Below are 19147 nucleotides of genomic sequence, written 5' to 3'. Positions count from 1 at the left end.
GATACGCCACCATGTGCTCTCAAGAAAAATGTCCTTCCTACTTGGCGGTGGCTCTATAACTCTCTGAACCATGCTGGAAGGATGGAACTGCATTTTTCTGTATAATATCAGTCCATGGCATAAAAACAAGGAAACCCATCTTGTTTTAGAAGGGGACTATATCAAACTGAATTACAGAACTTTTCCAACCAGACTAAAATCAAGATATTACAAAATTCCTGGAGAATGTGGGCATCGATCCCACTACTTCTCGCATGCTAAGTGAGCACTCTACCATTTGAGCTAATTCCCCATCCGCAGAGCTCTCTGTAAATGACTTACTTGTCCAGTCTCCCCTGAGGGCCTGTGATGAGAGACTTCATTCATTTGTCTAGGCAATGTGATCCAGTCCAGGACAGAACAACATACACGCTGAAGAGGTTGCCATGATTTGCCACAGAAGCTAATCTTACACAGGGGGATTATCTCAAACGGTAGAGCGCTCGCTTTGCATGTGAGAGGTAGTGGGATCGATGCCCACATTCTACGATATTGAACCCTCCATTCCCCTTTGTGAGTGACATCCATTGTCTTTGACCTTAAGATGAAACTTATCGGCTGCAAACACGTGTGCATAGGCTTGCTGTGGTTTCTTGAAAACCTGTCACTTCTCTTTCCAGATCCTCTTTCAGTTTTAACTTATTAGTGGGAGGCTACAGGTATTTCCACTCTCTGGCCCTTTGCATATCTTGACATTGCGTGTAACCCTAATGACTCACACCATAGCGAAATGCTATACACACCTTGACCCAAGGAGCTCCACACAATACCATTTGGTGGGGGGTTAAACGACCTGCAAGTTTAAACACCAACTCTGAGTATAGGTGAAGATCCTAGAGAGATTTCATACCTGAAACCTCCCACAAGTCTTTTAGAACTAAAGAAGCCTCTTGGACGACCAGTGTAACATCTTCAAAAAAACACAAGCAAGGCCAGTTGCCTATGTACGCAGGTACAATACCAGAAAACATAAGTTAGAGTCCTGTAGTCCCCTAAATTGTTCTCCAGTAAAGAAATGATAACCAACTGTGGTCTGCAAGCATGGGTTGAAATCCAGTTTTTTCAGCAATAGTTTTCTTCTTCTTTTTGTGTCCACAGCCACTTGTCACCATTGTAACATGTCTCTTAAGAGCAGGAAAAGTTTGAATTTTAGGAGATAAATTTACCTCTGAATAGGACGAGGTGGCCGAGTGGGCAAGGCGATGGACTGCTAATCCATTGTGCTCTGCACGCGTGGGTTCGAATCCCATCCTCGTCGCAGTGAAGGTTAGAAGACACAAAGTTCTACTCTAATTGACTGAATCTGCTTCATGAGATTATTATCTCAAATGCTGTATTCTCGTCACGTGTACTGACAAAAACGCTAACCAGGTGCTCTGAATCTCTCACCAACTTGAAATGACAGATTAGAAACATATTATTGGGGAAAATATGAGCATTTAGTTAGTGTCTAAGTATGGTGATACGCCACCATGTGCTCTCAAGAAAAATGTCCTTTCTACTTGGCGGTGGCTCTATAACTCTCTGAACCATGCTGGAAGGATGGAACTGCATTTTTCTGTATAATATCAGTCCATGGCATAAAAACAAGGAAACCCATCTTGTTTTAGAAGGGGACTATATCAAACTGAATTACAGAACTTTCCCAATCAGACTAAAATCAAGATATTACAAATTTCCTGGAGAATGTGGGCATCGATCCCACTACTTCTCGCATGCTAAGCGAGCGCTCTACCATTTGAGCTAATTCCCCATCCGCAGAGCTCTCTGTAAATGACTTACTTGTCCAGTCTCCCCTGAGGGCCTGTGATGAGAGACTTCATTCATTTGTCTAGGCAATGTGATCCAGTCCAGGACAGAACAACATACACGCTGAAGAGGTTGCCATGATTTGCCACAGAAGCTATTCTTACACAGGGGGATTATCTCAAATGGTAGAGCACTCGCTTTGCATGTGAGAGGTAGTGGGATCGATGCCCACATTCTACACTATTGAACCCTTCATTCCCCTTTGTGAGTGACATCCATTGTCTTTGACCTTAAGATGAAACTTATCGGCTGCAAACACGTGTGCATAGGCTTGCTGTGGTTTCTTGAAAACCTGTCACTTCTCTTTCCAGATCCTCTTTCAGTTTTAACTTATTAGTGGGAGGCTACAGGTATTTCCACTCTCTGGCCCTTTGCATATCTTGACATTGCGTGTAACCCTAATGACTCACACCATAGCGAAATGCTATACACACCTTGACCCAAGGAGCTCCACACAATACCATTTGGTGGGGGGTTAAACGACCTGCAAGTTTAAACACCAACTCTGAGTATAGGTGAAGATCCTAGAGACATTTCATACCTGAAACCTCCCACAAGTCTTTTAGAACTAAAGAAGCCTCTTGGACGACCAGTGTAACATCTTCAAAAAAACACAAGCAAGGCCAGTTGCCTATGTACGCAGGTACAATACCAGAAAACATAAGTTAGAGTCCTGTAGTCCCCTAAATTGTTCTCCAGTAAAGAAATGATAACCAACTGTGGTCTGCACGCATGGGTTAAAATCCAATTTTTTCAGCAATAGTTTTCTTCTTCTTCTTGTGTCCACAGCCACTTGTCACCATTGTAACATGTCTCTTAAGAGCAGGAAAAGTTTGAATTTTAGGAGATAAATTTACCTCTGAATAGGACGAGGTGGCCGAGTGGTCAAGGCGATGGACTGCTAATCCATTGTGCTCTGCACGCGTGGGTTTGAATCCCATCCTCGTCGCAGTGAAGTTTACAAGACACAAAATTCTACTCTAATTGACTGAATAAGCTTACTCTGCTGCATGAGATTATTGTCTCAAATTCTGTATTCTCGTCACGTGTACTGACAAAAACGCTAACCAGGTGCTCTGAATCTCTCACCAACTTGAAATGACAGATTAGAAACATATTATTGGGGAAAATATGAGCATTTAGTTAGTGTCTAAGTATGGTGATACGCCACCATGTGCTCTCAAGAAAAATGTCCTTCCTACTTGGCGGTGGCTCTATAACTCTCTGAACCATGCTGGAAGGTTGGAACTGCATTTTTCTGTATAATATCAGTCCATGGCATAAAAACAAGGAAACCCATCTTGTTTTAGAAGGGGACTATATCAAACTGAATTACAGAACTTTCCCAACCAGCCTAAAATCAAGATATTACAAATTTCCTGGAGAATGTGGGCATCGATCCCACTAGTTCTCGCATGCTAAGCAAGCGCTCTACCATTTGAGCTAATTCCCCATCTGCAAAGCTCTCTGTAAATGACTTACTTGTCCAGTCTCCCCTGAGGGCCTGTGATCAGAGACTTCATTCCTTTGTCTAGGCAATGTGATCCAGTCCAGGACAGAACAACATACACGCTGAAGAGGTTGCCATGATTTGCCACAGAAACTATTCTTACACAGGGGGATTAGCTCAAATGGTAGAGCGCTCGCTTTGCATGTGAGAGGTAGTGGGATCGATGCCCATATCTCCACTATTGAACCATTAATTCCCCTTTGTGAGTGACATCCATTGTCTTCGAGCTTAAGATGAAACTTATCGGCTGCAAACACGTGTGCATAGGCTTGCTGTGGTTTCTTGAAAACCTGTCACTTCTCTTTCCAGATCCTCTTTCAGTTTTAACTTTTTAGTTGGAGGCTACAGGTATTTCCACTCTCTGGCCCTTTGCATATCTTGACATTGCGTGTAACCCTAATGACTCAAACCATAGCGAAATGCTATACACACCTTGACCCAAGGAGCTCCACAAAATACCATTTCATGGGGGGTTAAACGACCTGCAAGTTTAAACACCAACTCTGAGTATAGGTGAAGATCCTAGAGAGATGTCATACCTGAAACCTCCCACAAGTCTTTTAGAACTAAAGAAGCCTCTTGGACGACCAGTGTAACATCTTCAAAAAAACACAAGCAAGGCCATTTGCCTATGTATGCAGGTACAATACCAGAAAACATAAGTTAGAGTCCTGTAGTCCCCTAAATTGTTCTCCAGTAAAGAAATGATAACCAACTGTGGTCTGCACGCATGGGTTAAAATCCAGTTTTTTCAGCAATAGTTTTCTTCTTCTTCTTGTGTCCACAGCCACTTGTCACCATTGTAACATGTATCTTAAGAGCAGGAAAAGTTTGAATTTTAGGAGATAAATTTACCTCTGAATAGGACGAGGTGGCCGAGTGGTCAAGGCGATGGACTGCTAATCCATTGTGCTCTGCACGCGTGGGTTCGAATCCCATCCTCGTCGCAGTGAAGTTTACAAGACACGAAGTTCTACTCTGATTGGCTGAATCAGCTTACTCTGCTGCATGAGATTATTGTCTCAAATTCTGTATTCTCATCACGTGTACTGACAAAAACGCTAACCAGGTGCTCTGAATCTCGAACCAACTTAAAATGACAGATTAGAAACATATTATTGGGGAAAATATGAGCATTTAGTTAGTGTCTAAGTATGGTGATACGCCACCATGTGCTCTCAAGAAAAATGTCCTTCCTACTTGGCGGTGGCTCTATAACTCTCTGAACCATGCTGGAAGGATGGAACTGCATTTTTCTGTATAATATCAGTCCATGGCATAAAAACAAGGAAACCCATCTTGTTTTAGAAGGGGACTATATCAAACTGAATTACAGAACTTTCCCAACCAGACTAAAATGAAGATATTACAAATTTCCTGGAGAATGTGGGCATCAATCCCACTACTTCTCCCATGCTAAGCGAGCGCTCTACCATTTGAGCTAATTCCCCATCTGCAGAGCTCTCTGTAAATGACTTACTTGTCCAGTCTCCCCTGAGGGCCTGTGATGAGAGACTTCATTCATTTGTCTAGGCAATGTGATCCAGTCCAGGACAGAACAACATACACGCTGAAGAGGTTGCCATGATTTGCCACAGAAGCTAATCTTACACAGGGGGATTATCTCAAATGGTAGAGCGCTCGCTTTGCATGTGAGAGGTAGTGGGATCGATGCCCACATTCTACAATATTGAACCCTCCATTCCCCTTTGTGAGTGACATCCATTGTCTTCGACCTTAAGATGAAACTTATCGGCTGCAAACACGTGTGCATAGGCTTGCTGTGGTTTCTTGAAAACCTGTCACTTCTCTTTCCAGATCCTCTTTCAGTTTTAACTTATTAGTGGGAGGCTACAGGTATTTCCACTCTCTGGCCCTTTGCATATCTTGACATTGCGTGTAACCCTAATGACTCACACCATAGCGAAATGCTATACACACCTTGACCCAAGGAGCTCCACACAATACCATTTGGTGGGGGGTTAAACGACCTGCAAGTTTAAACACCAACTCTGAGTATAGGTGAAGATCCTAGAGAGATTTCATACCTGAAACCTCCCACAAGTCTTTTAGAACTAAAGAAGCCTCTTGGACGACCAGTGTAACATCTTCAAAAAAACACAAGCAAGGCCAGTTGCCTATGTACGCAGGTACAATACCAGAAAACATAAGTTAGAGTCCTGTAGTCCCCTAAATTGTTCTCCAGTAAAGAAATGATAACCAACTGTGGTCTGCAAGCATGGGTTGAAATCCAGTTTTTTCAGCAATAGTTTTCTTCTTCTTCTTGTGTCCACAGCCACTTGTCACCATTGTAACATGTCTCTTAAGAGCAGGAAAAGTTTGAATTTTAGGAGATAAATTTACCTCTGAATAGGACGAGGTGGCCGAGTGGTCAAGGCGATGGACTGCTAATCCATTGTGCTCTGCACGCGTGGGTTTGAATCCCATCCTCGTCGCAGTGAAGTTTACAAGACACAAAATTCTACTCTAATTGACTGAATCAGCTTACTCTCCTGCATGAGATTATTGTCTCAAATTCTGTATTCTCGTCACGTGTACTGACAAAAACGCTAACCAGGTGCTCTGAATCTCTCACCAACTTGAAATGACAGATTAGAAACATATTATTGGGGAAAATATGAGCATTTAGTTAGTGTCTAAGTATGGTGATACGCCACCATGTGCTCTCAAGAAAAATGTCCTTCCTACTTGGCGGTGGCTCTATAACTCTCTGAACCATGCTGGAAGGTTGGAACTGCATTTTTCTGTATAATATCAGTCCATGGCATAAAAACAAGGAAACCCATCTTGTTTTAGAAGGGGACTATATCAAACTGAATTACAGAACTTTCCCAACCAGCCTAAAATCAAGATATTACAAATTTCCTGGAGAATGTGGGCATCGATCCCACTACTTCTCGCATGCTAAGCAAGCGCTCTACCATTTGAGCTAATTCCCCATCTGCAAAGCTCTCTGTAAATGACTTACTTGTCCAGTCTCCCCTGAGGGCCTGTGATCAGAGACTTCATTCCTTTGTCTAGGCAATGTGATCCAGTCCAGGACAGAACAACATACACGCTGAAGAGGTTGCCATGATTTGCCACAGAAACTATTCTTACACAGGGGGATTAGCTCAAATGGTAGAGCGCTCGCTTTGCATGTGAGAGGTAGTGGGATCGATGCCCATATCTCCACTATTGAACCATTAATTCCCCTTTGTGAGTGACATCCATTGTCTTCGAGCTTAAGATGAAACTTATCGGCTGCAAACACGTGTGCATAGGCTTGCTGTGGTTTCTTGAAAACCTGTCACTTCTCTTTCCAGATCCTCTTTCAGTTTTAACTTTTTAGTTGGAGGCTACAGGTATTTCCACTCTCTGGCCCTTTGCATATCTTGACATTGCGTGTAACCCTAATGACTCAAACCATAGCGAAATGCTATACACACCTTGACCCAAGGAGCTCCACAAAATACCATTTCATGGGGGGTTAAACGACCTGCAAGTTTAAACACCAACTCTGAGTATAGGTGAAGATCCTAGAGAGATGTCATACCTGAAACCTCCCACAAGTCTTTTAGAACTAAAGAAGCCTCTTGGACGACCAGTGTAACATCTTCAAAAAAACACAAGCAAGGCCATTTGCCTATGTATGCAGGTACAATACCAGAAAACATAAGTTAGAGTCCTGTAGTCCCCTAAATTGTTCTCCAGTAAAGAAATGATAACCAACTGTGGTCTGCACGCATGGGTTAAAATCCAGTTTTTTCAGCAATAGTTTTCTTCTTCTTCTTGTGTCCACAGCCACTTGTCACCATTGTAACATGTATCTTAAGAGCAGGAAAAGTTTGAATTTTAGGAGATAAATTTACCTCTGAATAGGACGAGGTGGCCGAGTGGTCAAGGCGATGGACTGCTAATCCATTGTGCTCTGCACGCGTGGGTTCGAATCCCATCCTCGTCGCAGTGAAGTTTACAAGACACGAAGTTCTACTCTGATTGGCTGAATCAGCTTACTCTGCTGCATGAGATTATTGTCTCAAATTCTGTATTCTCATCACGTGTACTGACAAAAACGCTAACCAGGTGCTCTGAATCTCGAACCAACTTAAAATGACAGATTAGAAACGTATTATTGGGGAAAATATGAGCATTTAGTTAGTGTCTAAGTATGGTGATACGCCACCATGTGCTCTCAAGAAAAATGTCCTTCCTACTTGGCGGTGGCTCTATAACTCTCTGAACCATGCTGGAAGGATGGAACTGCATTTTTCTGTATAATATCAGTCCATGGCATAAAAACAAGGAAACCCATCTTGTTTTAGAAGGGGACTATATCAAACTGAATTACAGAACTTTCCCAACCAGCCTAAAATCAAGATATTACAAATTTCCTGGAGAATGTGGGCATCGATCCCACTACTTCTCGCATGCTAAGCAAGCGCTCTACCATTTGAGCTAATTCCCCATCTGCAAAGCTCTCTGTAAATGACTTACTTGTCCAGTCTCCCCTGAGGGCCTGTGATCAGAGACTTCATTCATTTGTCTAGGCAATGTGATCCAGTCCAGGACAGAACAACATACACGCTGAAGAGGTTGCCATGATTTGCCACAGAAACTATTCTTACACAGGGGGATTAGCTCAAATGGTAGAGCGCTCGCTTTGCATGTGAGAGGTAGTGGGATCGATGCCCATATCTCCACTATTGAACCATTAATTCCCCTTTGTGAGTGACATCCATTGTCTTCGAGCTTAAGATGAAACTTATCGGCTGCAAACACGTGTGCATAGGCTTGCTGTGGTTTCTTGAAAACCTGTCACTTCTCTTTCCAGATCCTCTTTCAGTTTTAACTTTTTAGTTGGAGGCTACAGGTATTTCCACTCTCTGGCCCTTTGCATATCTTGACATTGCGTGTAACCCTAATGACTCAAACCATAGCGAAATGCTATACACACCTTGACCCAAGGAGCTCCACAAAATACCATTTCATGGGGGGTTAAACGACCTGCAAGTTTAAACACCAACTCTGAGTATAGGTGAAGATCCTAGAGAGATGTCATACCTGAAACCTCCCACAAGTCTTTTAGAACTAAAGAAGCCTCTTGGACGACCAGTGTAACATCTTCAAAAAAACACAAGCAAGGCCAGTTGCCTATGTATGCAGGTACAATACCAGAAAACATAAGTTAGAGTCCTGTAGTCCCCTAAATTGTTCTCCAGTAAAGAAATGATAACCAACTGTGGTCTGCACGCATGGGTTAAAATCCAGTTTTTTCAGCAATAGTTTTCTTCTTCTTCTTGTGTCCACAGCCACTTGTCACCATTGTAACATGTATCTTAAGAGCAGGAAAAGTTTGAATTTTAGGAGATAAATTTACCTCTGAATAGGACGAGGTGGCCGAGTGGTCAAGGCGATGGACTGCTAATCCATTGTGCTCTGCACGCGTGGGTTCGAATCCCATCCTTGTCGCAGTGAAGTTTACAAGACACAAAGTTCTACTCTAATTGACTGAATCAGCTTACTCTGCTGCTTGAGATTATTATCTCAAATGCTGTATTCTCGTCACGTGTACTGACAAAAACGCTAACCAGGTGCTCTGAATTTCTCACCAACTTGAATTGACAGATTAGAAACATATTATTGGGGAAAATATGAGCATTTAGTTAGTGTCTAAGTATGGTGATACGCCACCATGTGCTCTCAAGAAAAATGTCCTTCCTACTTGGCGCTGGCTCTATAACTCTCTGAACCATGCTGGAAGGATGGAACTGCATTTTTCTGTATAATATCAGTCCATGGCATAAAAACAAGGAAACCCATCTTGTTTTAGAAGGGGACTATATCAAACTGAATTACAGAACTTTCCCAACCAGACTAAAATGAAGATATTACAAATTTCCTGGAGAATGTGGGCATCGATCCCACTACTTCTCCCATGCTAAGCGAGCGCTCTACCATTTGAGCTAATTCCCCATCCGCAGCGCTCTCTGTAAATTACTTACTTGTCCAGTCTCCCCTGAGGGCCTGTGATGAGAGACTTCATTCATTTGTCTAGGCAATGTGATCCAGTCCAGGACAGAACAACATACACGCTGAAGAGGTTGCCATGATTTGCCACAGAAGATGATCTTACACAGGGGTATTAGCTCAAATGGTAGAGTGCTCGCTTTGCATGTGAGAGGTAGTGGGATCGATGCCCACATTCTCCACTATTGAACCATTCCCCTTTGTGAGTGACATCCATTGTCTTCGACCTTAAGATGAAACTTATCGGCTGCAGCCACGTGTGAATAGGCTTGCTGTGGTTTCTTGAAAACCTGTCACTTCTCTTTCCAGATCCTCTTTCAGTTTTAACTTTTTAGTGGGAGGCTAGAGGTATTTCCACTCTCTGGCCCTTTGCATATCTTGACATTGCGTGTAACCCTAATGACTCACACCATAGCGAAATGCTATACACACCTTGACCCAAGGAGCTCCACACAATACCATTTGGTGGGGGGTTAAACGACCTGCAAGTTTAAACACCAACTCTGAGTATAGGTGAAGATCCTAGAGAGATGTCATACCTGAAACCTCCCACAAGTCTTTTAGAACTAAAGAAGCCTCTTGGACGACCAGTGTAACATCTTCAAAAAAACAGAAGCAAGGCCAGTTGCCTATGTACGCAGGTACAATACCAGAAAACATAAGTTAGAGTCCTGTAGTCCCCTAAATTGTTCTCCAGTAAAGAAATGATAACCAACTGTGGTCTGCACGCATGGGTTAAAATCCAGTTTTTTCAGCAATAGTTTTCTTCTTCTTCTTGTGTCCACCGCCACTTGTCACCATTGTAACATGTCTCTTAAGAGCAGGAAAAGTTTCAATTTTAGGAGATAAATTTACCTCTGAATAGGACGAGGTGGCCGAGTGGTCAAGGCGATGGACTGCTAATCCATTGTGCTCTGCACGCGTGGGTTCGAATCCCATCCTTGTCGCAGTGAAGTTTACAAGACACAAAGTTCTACTCTAATTGACTGAATTAGCTTACTCTGCTGCTTGAGATTATTATCTCAAATTCTGTATTCTCGTCACGTGTACTGACAAAAACCCTAACCAGGTGCTCTGAATCTCTCACCAACTTGAAATGACAGATTAGAAACATGTTATTGGGGAAAATATGAGCATTTAGTTAGTGTCTAAGTATGGTGATACGCCACCATGTGCTCTCAAGAAAAATGTCCGTCCTACTTGGCGATGGCTCTATAAATCTCTGAACCATGCTGGAAGGATGGAACTGCATTTTTCTGTATAATATCAGTCCATGGCATAAAAACAAGGAAACCCATCTTGTTTTAGAAGGGGACTATATCAAACTGAATTACAGAACTTTCCCAACCAGCCTAAAATCAAGATATTACAAATTTCCTGGAGAATGTGGGCATCGATCCCACTACTTCTCGCATGCTAAGCAAGCGCTCTACCATTTGAGCTAATTCCCCATCTGCAAAGCTCTCTGTAAATGACTTACTTGTCCAGTCTCCCCTGAGGGCCTGTGATCAAAGACTTCATTCATTTGTCTAGGCAATGTGATCCAGTCCAGGACAGAACAACATACACGCTGAAGAGGTTGCCATGATTTGCCACAGAAACTATTCTTACACAGGGGGATTAGCTCAAATGGTAGAGCGCTCGCTTTGCATGTGAGAGGTAGTGGGATCGATGCCCATATCTCCACTATTGAACCATTAATTCCCCTTTGTGAGTGACATCCATTGTCTTCGAGCTTAAGATGAAACTTATCGGCTGCAAACACGTGTGCATAGGCTTGCTGTGGTTTCTTGAAAACCTGTCACTTCTCTTTCCAGATCCTCTTTCAGTTTTAACTTTTTAGTTGGAGGCTACAGGTATTTCCACTCTCTGGCCCTTTGCATATCTTGACATTGCGTGTAACCCTAATGACTCAAACCATAGCGAAATGCTATACACACCTTGACCCAAGGAGCTCCACAAAATACCATTTCATGGGGGGTTAAACGACCTGCAAGTTTAAACACCAACTCTGAGTATAGGTGAAGATCCTAGAGAGATGTCATACCTGAAACCTCCCACAAGTCTTTTAGAACTAAAGAAGCCTCTTGGACGACCAGTGTAACATCTTCAAAAAAACACAAGCAAGGCCAGTTGCCTATGTATGCAGGTACAATACCAGAAAACATAAGTTAGAGTCCTGTAGTCCCCTAAATTGTTCTCCAGTAAAGAAATGATAACCAACTGTGGTCTGCACGCATGGGTTAAAATCCAGTTTTTTCAGCAATAGTTTTCTTCTTCTTCTTGTGTCCACAGCCACTTGTCACCATTGTAACATGTATCTTAAGAGCAGGAAAAGTTTGAATTTTAGGAGATAAATTTACCTCTGAATAGGACGAGGTGGCCGAGTGGTCAAGGCGATGGACTGCTAATCCATTGTGCTCTGCACGCGTGGGTTCGAATCCCATCCTTGTCGCAGTGAAGTTTACAAGACACAAAGTTCTACTCTAATTGACTGAATCAGCTTACTCTGCTGCTTGAGATTATTATCTCAAATGCTGTATTCTCGTCACGTGTACTGACAAAAACGCTAACCAGGTGCTCTGAATTTCTCACCAACTTGAAATGACAGATTAGAAACATATTATTGGGGAAAATATGAGCATTTAGTTAGTGTCTAAGTATGGTGATACGCCACCATGTGCTCTCAAGAAAAATGTCCTTCCTACTTGGCGCTGGCTCTATAACTCTCTGAACCATGCTGGAAGGATGGAACTGCATTTTTCTGTATAATATCAGTCCATGGCATAAAAACAAGGAAACCCATCTTGTTTTAGAAGGGGACTATATCAAACTGAATTACAGAACTTTCCCAACCAGACTAAAATGAAGATATTACAAATTTCCTGGAGAATGTGGGCATCGATCCCACTACTTCTCCCATGCTAAGCGAGCGCTCTACCATTTGAGCTAATTCCCCATCCGCAGCGCTCTCTGTAAATTACTTACTTGTCCAGTCTCCCCTGAGGGCCTGTGATGAGAGACTTCATTCATTTGTCTAGGCAATGTGATCCAGTCCAGGACAGAACAACATACACGCTGAAGAGGTTGCCATGATTTGCCACAGAAGATGATCTTACACAGGGGTATTAGCTCAAATGGTAGAGTGCTCGCTTTGCATGTGAGAGGTAGTGGGATCGATGCCCACATTCTCCACTATTGAACCATTCCCCTTTGTGAGTGACATCCATTGTCTTCGACCTTAAGATGAAACTTATCGGCTGCAGCCACGTGTGAATAGGCTTGCTGTGGTTTCTTGAAAACCTGTCACTTCTCTTTCCAGATCCTCTTTCAGTTTTAACTTTTTAGTGGGAGGCTAGAGGTATTTCCACTCTCTGGCCCTTTGCATATCTTGACATTGCGTGTAACCCTAATGACTCACACCATAGCGAAATGCTATACACACCTTGACCCAAGGAGCTCCACACAATACCATTTGGTGGGGGGTTAAACGACCTGCAAGTTTAAACACCAACTCTGAGTATAGGTGAAGATCCTAGAGAGATGTCATACCTGAAACCTCCCACAAGTCTTTTAGAACTAAAGAAGCCTCTTGGACGACCAGTGTAACATCTTCAAAAAAACAGAAGCAAGGCCAGTTGCCTATGTACGCAGGTACAATACCAGAAAACATAAGTTAGAGTCCTGTAGTCCCCTAAATTGTTCTCCAGTAAAGAAATGATAACCAACTGTGGTCTGCACGCATGGGTTAAAATCCAGTTTTTTCAGCAATAGTTTTCTTCTTCTTCTTGTGTCCACAGCCACTTGTCACCATTGTAACATGTCTCTTAAGAGCAGGAAAAGTTTCAATTTTAGGAGATAAATTTACCTCTGAATAGGACGAGGTGGCCGAGTGGTCAAGGCGATGGACTGCTAATCCATTGTGCTCTGCACGCGTGGGTTCGAATCCCATCCTTGTCGCAGTGAAGTTTACAAGACACAAAGTTCTACTCTAATTGACTGAATTAGCTTACTCTGCTGCTTGAGATTATTATCTCAAATGCTGTATTCTTGTCACGTGTACTGACAAAAACCCTAACCAGGTGCTCTGAATCTCTCACCAACTTGAAATGACAGATTAGAAACATATTATTGGGGAAAATATGAGCATTTAGTTAGTGTCTAAGTATGGTGATACGCCACCATGTGCTCTCAAGAAAAATGTCCGTCCTACTTGGCGATGGCTCTATAAATCTCTGAACCATGCTGGAAGAATGGAACTGCATTTTTCTGTATAATATCAATCCATGGCATAAAAACAAGGAAACCCATCTTGTTTTAGAAGGGGACTATATCAAACTGAATAACAGAACTTTCCCAACCAGCCTAAAATCAAGATATTACAAATTTCCTGGAGAATGTGGGCATCGATCCCACTTCTTCTCGCATGCTAAGCGAGCGCTCTACCATTTGAGCTAATTCCCCATCTGCAGAGCTCTCTGTAAATGACTTACTTGTCCAGTCTCCCCTGAGGGCCTGTGATGAGAGACTTCATTCATATGAATGCCAGGTCTTGTGAACAATTGGATGACACCACAGGAGCAGTATGGAGACATGTTGTTGTGTTTTCGCATCTGAAGATAGCTCACTAATATCTTCAGTTGTATTGGATTCGGCTGCTACACTGTTTACCACTGAAACTCCAGTAATGTTTTGTGGACTCAAACACATAACCCACTTCTCTATCGGCATAGGGGTGGTTAGATAATGAGTGAATTATAATTTTTGGGTGAACTATTCCTTTAAAGTGTTGGCTCCACATCTATTGAGTTTTTTTGGGGGTTAGGATAAACTGCACCCAAAAAACTGCATTCAAATTCTTCATGAAATGAATAAATACCAGGGAAAAGCTTGCTGGCCAAGATTATTGAAAAAAGACAAATGAGACAATCTTACCATTGAGTCGTTGATATTTCTTATTGAGTCCATTTTGGGTATTGTTTCAGGGAAAAACTTCGTCAAGAGTTTGTTGCTCCCTTCTCAGTTGATCGTCCGTTTGGCTAAAGACAAGATACAGGTGCACAGTTTCGTCTTCTTTGTCCTGTTTACTAAAGAGTGGAAATCTTTATGGGCAAATACGATGATCAAATGGATAGCTTTTGTGTAAAAGGAGTAGAGATCCTTCATAGGTTCTACATCATGGGAGCCCATTCCCTATGATGGAAACAGATGGCAGTTATGTACGATTTCCTGTGTTTGCCATCCACCAATAGGCTGAGTAGGGAAGAGGTGGAAGTGGAATTGCTCAACAAATTTTAACGCATGTATCACATATGGTAATAGCAGATTTGGTGGGTGCGCTTTGATGTTATTGGCACCCACCAATAAACAAAACACTTGAAGACTCTGAGGGGTAATACAGCCTCAACAGTAAAGAATTAACCACTGAATTTAGAAGTGGACACAGAGTTAGAAAAGCCATATAAACAGATGCACTGTCTATAGTCGTGAGGACACTCATTGACATAATTAATTCCTTAACCCTAACCCTGACCGTAACCTAACCCTAAAAACAAGTCTTAACCCTCTAACAGCCCATTGAATTTGTGAGGACCAGTCAAAATGTCCCCACAACATCCAAATGTCCTGACAATGGTGGTATTGAGTGGTGGTAACCTCATACCTTTAGATAAACACACACAAACAACACACACACACACACAAACACACACACACACACACACAGTACAAATAAAAACAAATACATCAGAGCACTGAATATGACTCATTGAGAACTCTTGCTGTTTAGGTTAAGAAACGTCAAGTGTGATCAGCTTAAACTAGATTTTCAGGTCTCTGCAGAGGAGACCTTTGAGGTTGGCATTTGAGAATTGGAAGTTAATTCTCTCTGAGCAACACCAGCCATGAAATAAAGTCCACTCCTCAGTTCCTCAGATCCTTTTTGTTTGTTTATTTTTTAGGAAATGTCAGACCAGTTATGACGTAATGTTTTCAGCGGCGCTAATGTTGTGGTTCATTTATTACCAAACAACGTCGGGGGATTGCACAAACACCGTCATTACCTGTTTGTCTAATGCTGCGGGTCAGAGAAGAAGTGGCTGCAGCCGTTTGGCGCTCAGCTGCATGAGGAGGAGAAGGAGGGAGGGGCGCAGGGGGGGGCTTGTGAGCGCCGCGAAGCATGTCGGGATGAAATTCTCACAAGAACTCAAATAAATTCCCCGTCAGATATCAAAACATATTTGGGGGGAATTGATCAATCAATCAATCAATCAAATTTTATTTGTATAGCCCATATTCAAAAATTACAATTCGTCTCATAGGGCTTTAACATGGTGAGACATCCTCTGTCCTTAATCCTCACACAAGTAAGGAAAAACTACTAAAAACCCTGTTAACAGGGTAAAAATACATAGAAACCTCAGAGAGAGCCACATGTGAGGGATCCCTCTCCTAGGACAGACAGACGTGCAATAGACTTTAATCTTGATGATGTTTTCCTGCACTTGACATCTATTGCAAGTCTGTCCGTCCTGTGTAAGAATGGCTTCTGTGGCAAATCATGGCAACCTGTTCATTATGTATGTTGTTCTGTCCTAGAATGGATCACATCGCCTAGACAAATTAATGAAGTCTTTCATCACAGGCCCTCAGGGGAGACTGGACAAGTTAGTGATTTACAGAGAGCTCTGCAGAAAGGGAATTAGCTCAAATGGTAGATTTTCATTAGAGTTACCAGCCTCAGCATGCGAGAAGTAGTGGGATCGATGCACATATTCTCCAGGTAATTTGTTATATCTTGATTTTAGTCTGGTTGAGAAAGTTCTGAAATTCAGTTTGACAAAGTCCCATTCTAAAACAAATGGATTTCCTTGTTTTTATGCCATGGACTGATATTATACAGAAAAATAATGTTCCATCCTTCAGAGGTAAATTTATCTCCTGAAATTCAAACTTTTCCTGTTCTTAAGAGAGTTGTTACAATGGTGACAAGTGGCTGTGGACAAAAGAAGAAGAAGAAAACTATTGCTGAAAAAACAGGAGCTCCACACAATACCATTTGGTGGGGGGTTAAACAACCTGCATGTTTAAAACACAAACTCTGAGTTTGGCAAAGATCCTAGAGAAATTAAATACCTGAAACCTCCCTCAAGTCTTTTAGAACTAAAGAAGCCTCTTGAACGACCAGTGTAACATCTTCAAGAAACACAAGCAAGGCCAGTTGCCTATGTTCACAGGTAGGGGAGAGCGGGGTAATGTGGGACATCGGGGAATGTGAGACACCCCCTGTATCTAGGCAACGGAACACATTTGTGGTCATTTGACCATTATGTTTTCAAGCCCCTCCCATTCCCCCCTTGCCATGAAGGAGAAGTTGTGTTTTTTGCATGTAAAAGTAAATTTTCTTGCTTTGAACTGTTAAACTGTCAAAACAAATTTGAATCAGGTAGAAAAACTTATATCATACATGTTGGTGAACTTCCAACATATAGAACCATGTGATTGATGCTAGCTGAAGATTAGCCTGAATTGTGTGGCTGTGGGGTAGAGTGGGAAAAATGCTGTGGGGTAAAGTGAAACACTGTCAATTTACCCCACCATGAAGCACAAGTTAAGTTTAGTCTTAAACATATTTTAGTGTTATATTACATTATATATGTTTTTATTTTTATTGTCATAAACATTGTAGAAAAGTCATCATGCCAAGAAACTATACACCAGGAAGACAACCTGGGGCCAAACACCCCTCACAGAGATGGAGAGTGTAGCCGAAGAGGTCATGCAAGGAAAGAAGTCCTCAAGAAAAGCTGGAAGGGATAGACATATTGATAAGACAACCCTCAAAAGATTCATAAAGAAAAAAGAGAAAGGGGAGTATAAATCAGTAACCTGGGGTGCAGAAGCTGAGGCAAAGATAATGGAGGAGAAGCCTGCCAAACACTTGAAACAACTAGCCGACCAGTTCCATGGCCTTGCTCCAGTTAAGTGCAGTGAACTGGCATTTGAATACGCAGAGAAAAAACAATGTCCCTGCCCCTGCCAATTGGACAGAGAAACAATGTGCGGGTAAGCTAGGGTGTGCAAGAGATCACATGAATCATAATTATCATAAATGTGCTTAATCACCATGATTCTGTTACTAGTTCGATATTAGTTTTGGAATGTGTGGTTGTCAATCTAGCTGTCAGGATTTTAACTATTACAACATGTGTTGTTATGGTAGTTTTAAAGTGGAAAAAGTAAGTGGATCACTTTACCCCCTTGATTTCTCTGGTCTGTCTCACTTTACCCCTAAGCTGGGGTAAAGTGAGACACAATACCACTTTATTAAAAACAATCATATTTTCACTGCCCTTTGTCCTGAAGACATCATTAATGGGAAATGTGTACATTTTACTGATATATCATTTTAGCTCGCCTAGAGGGGAGCGAATGTATAAATGTCTTGCATTACCCCGCTCTCCTCTAATGCAAGAACATGATCAGACTCTGAACCCTGAAGAGGAGATAAGATGACTGTTTCATCAGAAAACTTAATAAAAAGACTTCTGTCACGACTCTGAGCTGATCTGTCCTGTGTTTTCAGTTTTATTTTGAAATTTTGCTCTTTGTGAATCTGATTGTCTGCACCTGGCCCTCATGTGTTTCACCTGTGTTAAATCATCTCTGCCTTCCTGTCTATATAAGTCTCTGTGCTTCCCTTTGTCAGTTGCCGCTTTCACTCGTCATCGTCTTTCACTGTCTTGTTGATAATGTTTTTCTACTCTATTCACTGTTCTTGTGATTCAACTTTTATGATTCCTGCTGTGTTGACCATGTGAAGCGCATTTTAAACCCTATTTCCGAATGGTGCTATATAAATAGTTTATTATTTTTCAGTTTAGCCTTTTGCAGTCTCTTCTGGTGTTTCAAGTGTTATTTTGATTCTGTTAATCTATTTTTTTGGACTCTCTTTGCCTTTGTCTCTTGTTCTTTTGTAGTTTTATTTTTGCCTTATTAAAGGACACCTTTAGATGTTCTACACATCTCCTGCGTTTAGGTCCTGCTTTTCCCCAACTCCTGTTAATATTTGTTCACATGCGAAATGTACTCATGAAAAGGGGAAATTCAAAGTGTTAAGGACTTTTGACAATCCTCACACATCACATCACACCCTTCTCTGTCCAATAAGTACAAATCTCAGGTTAGTCAAAGATTAAAGGCAAACCAACAGAATGTTGTAGTGTCTATGCTTGGGTACTTTCATATCTAACTCCGATGCTCCAGACAGAGAGACACTAACTTCAACTCTTACATACAGTACCAGTCAAAAGTTTGGACAAACCTTCTCGTTCAATGTTTTTTCTTTATTCTTCTTTCTTTCTACATTGCAGAATAATATTGAAGACATACAAACTATGAAGGAACACACATGGAATTATGTGGTTAAAAAAAAAGGGGTTAAACAAACCAGACTATGTTGGATACTTTAGATTCTTCAAAGTAGCCACCTTTTGCTTTGAGGACAGCTTTGCACACTCTTGGCCTTCTTTCAATCAGCTTCATGAGGAAGTCACCTGGAATAGTTTTCAATTAACAGGTTTGCCTTGTCAAAAGTTAATTTTGGGAATTTCTTGCCTTCTTAATGTGTTTGAGATCATCAGTTGTGTTGTGCAGAGGCAGGGTTGGTGCAGAGTTCTATACAGTGAATAGGCCTATTGGACTACAGTTCTAATCCACATTATGGCAAGAACCACTCAACTAAGTAAAGAAAAACGACAG

The 19147-nt window shown here is 41.8% G+C and overlaps 9 non-coding genes across 9 annotated transcripts; all 9 read left to right on the top strand.

The window, feature by feature from the left end:
* Window positions 1-1215: 1215 nt before the first annotated feature.
* On the top strand, window positions 1216-1297 carry trnas-gcu (transfer RNA serine (anticodon GCU)). Its single transcript has one exon. It is a non-coding gene; the product is annotated as a tRNA-Ser (tRNA).
* A 1418-nt stretch (window positions 1298-2715) lies between these two features.
* Window positions 2716-2797, top strand: trnas-gcu (transfer RNA serine (anticodon GCU)). Its single transcript has one exon. It is a non-coding gene; the product is annotated as a tRNA-Ser (tRNA).
* A 1426-nt stretch (window positions 2798-4223) lies between these two features.
* trnas-gcu (transfer RNA serine (anticodon GCU)) lies at window positions 4224-4305 on the top strand. Its single transcript has one exon. It is a non-coding gene; the product is annotated as a tRNA-Ser (tRNA).
* Window positions 4306-5732: 1427 nt separating this feature from the next.
* trnas-gcu (transfer RNA serine (anticodon GCU)) lies at window positions 5733-5814 on the top strand. Its single transcript has one exon. It is a non-coding gene; the product is annotated as a tRNA-Ser (tRNA).
* Window positions 5815-7240: 1426 nt separating this feature from the next.
* trnas-gcu (transfer RNA serine (anticodon GCU)) lies at window positions 7241-7322 on the top strand. The gene has a single exon. It is a non-coding gene; the product is annotated as a tRNA-Ser (tRNA).
* Window positions 7323-8748: 1426 nt separating this feature from the next.
* On the top strand, window positions 8749-8830 carry trnas-gcu (transfer RNA serine (anticodon GCU)). The gene has a single exon. It is a non-coding gene; the product is annotated as a tRNA-Ser (tRNA).
* Window positions 8831-10253: 1423 nt separating this feature from the next.
* On the top strand, window positions 10254-10335 carry trnas-gcu (transfer RNA serine (anticodon GCU)). The gene has a single exon. It is a non-coding gene; the product is annotated as a tRNA-Ser (tRNA).
* A 1426-nt stretch (window positions 10336-11761) lies between these two features.
* On the top strand, window positions 11762-11843 carry trnas-gcu (transfer RNA serine (anticodon GCU)). Its single transcript has one exon. It is a non-coding gene; the product is annotated as a tRNA-Ser (tRNA).
* A 1423-nt stretch (window positions 11844-13266) lies between these two features.
* On the top strand, window positions 13267-13348 carry trnas-gcu (transfer RNA serine (anticodon GCU)). The gene has a single exon. It is a non-coding gene; the product is annotated as a tRNA-Ser (tRNA).
* Window positions 13349-19147: the final 5799 nt, after the last annotated feature.

Source organism: Platichthys flesus, chromosome 16 (genome assembly GCF_949316205.1).
Source record: "Platichthys flesus chromosome 16, fPlaFle2.1, whole genome shotgun sequence".
NCBI lineage: Eukaryota > Metazoa > Chordata > Actinopteri > Pleuronectiformes > Pleuronectidae > Platichthys > Platichthys flesus.
The sequence above is the reverse complement of the archived record's forward strand: the minus strand, read 5'-3'. Positions and strand labels throughout refer to the sequence as shown.